Source organism: Elephantulus edwardii, unplaced genomic scaffold (assembly GCF_000299155.1).
Source record: "Elephantulus edwardii isolate Elephantulus edwardi_28Jun2011 unplaced genomic scaffold, EleEdw1.0 scaffold00186, whole genome shotgun sequence".
Lineage (NCBI taxonomy): Eukaryota > Metazoa > Chordata > Mammalia > Macroscelidea > Macroscelididae > Elephantulus > Elephantulus edwardii.
In genome coordinates this window covers 878,151-879,724 of record NW_006399936.1, presented here as the reverse complement: position 1 = coordinate 879,724, position 1,574 = coordinate 878,151, and the positions used below count along the sequence as shown (strand labels likewise).

Below are 1,574 nucleotides of genomic sequence, written 5' to 3'. Positions count from 1 at the left end.
CTATTATAGTGTAGAGGTTAGGAACCACAAGATGTAGAGGCTCAGCTATGTCATTTATGGTTCTTAAGTCCTGGAGGAAATTCCATTGATGTCATATTCTTATTCATAGAGTCCATCTTCTTGAATAATTTGCTCAGCATATAGATTAAATAGGTATGGAGAGACAATACAACTCTGGTATACAGACTGAATGTTGTTGTGTACCGTAGCGTTGTAACTGACCCATAGCTGAGACAATGGAAGGTTTTCAGAGGCAATTAATCACACAGGAGGAGACTGTCCATCCTTTTCCCATGGAGCAGCTGGTGGCCTTGAACAGCATACCTTCAGGACTGCAGCACAGCTTCTTGCCACTAGGCCACCAGAGCGCCCACAGATTGGATGTTGTTGTTGTTGTTATGTGCTGTCAGTCATTTGTGACTCATAGCGACCCTGTGTACAACAGCCCTAAACCGTGCTCTATCCTGTGCCAATCTCATTGCCTCTGATACACCCATCCCGATTACCCCAGTCACTGAATCAATCCACCTCATAGAGGGTCTTCCCCTCCTGCGCTGTCCCTCTACTCTACCCAGCATGATGTCCCTGTCCCTCTCTAAAGACCTGTCTGTCTCTCCTTACAACATGTCCAAAGTATGTCAGACAAAGCCCCTGAATCCTTGCCTCCAAGGAGCAGCCTGGTTTAACCCTCTCTAGGTTGAATCTGTCTGTTTTCTTGACAGTCCATGGTACATTCAATACTCTTCTCCAGCACCACAGCTCAAAGACATCAATTCTCCTTCTATCCTCCCTAGTCATTGTCCAACTCTCTGATGCATAACAAGTGATTGCAAAAACCATGGCCTGTATCAGGCGCACCTTATTGATGCCAGATGGATTCTGACTGAAAACAGGAAATACCAAAAAGATGTTTACTTGAGTTTCATTGATTGTGTGAAGTCATTTGACTGTGTGGATCATAACAAGTTATGTCTAACATTGAGAAAAATTAAAATCCCAAAACACTTAATTGTGCTGTACAACAGATTGGATAGGTATGGATAAATAAAAATACAACCCTGATGAAAAGCTTTCCTGGTTTTAAACTGTTCAGTGTTCCCTAGTTCTGCTTGGACAACTGCTTCTTGGTCTATATAACGGTTTCTCACGAGCACAATTTTTACTTTTTAAGTTATTGATATTTTACTATAATAAGTTGAAAAATATATTATTTATAAAAGAAAAATAATACAAAAATTTCTAAATTTATGAGTATCTAACAGAAAAAGTATAATGGAAAGTAATTTTTTTCCTTTAGTCATAGACAATTTCATTTCACTAAGTTTATCTTCTTCTTGACGGCAGCCCTCATCAAGATTTGAAACTTGACAAGGGCTGGTTTTATTTCTCTTTTTATTTTATTCCCTCAGCACCTTCTACTGGCTCTATTATAATAACATGACCAGTGTAGGAACTGAAATATGTCAATTATGTTGCACTCACTTCCATGATACATCTTCAAGGATATGAACATGTACGGCTAAGCACAATTGATAACAGTGCATCTAAATTCCAAAATCAGTCTCCATAATAGT

At 39.3% G+C, this 1,574-nt stretch overlaps 1 protein-coding gene across 1 annotated transcript in view; it reads right to left on the bottom strand.

Moving 5' to 3' along the window:
- The window catches only part of LOC102844274 (HORMA domain-containing protein 2-like), a 30,179-nt gene that overhangs the window by 5,048 nt on the left and 23,557 nt on the right, over positions 1–1,574 (bottom strand). The window lies entirely within an intron of this gene.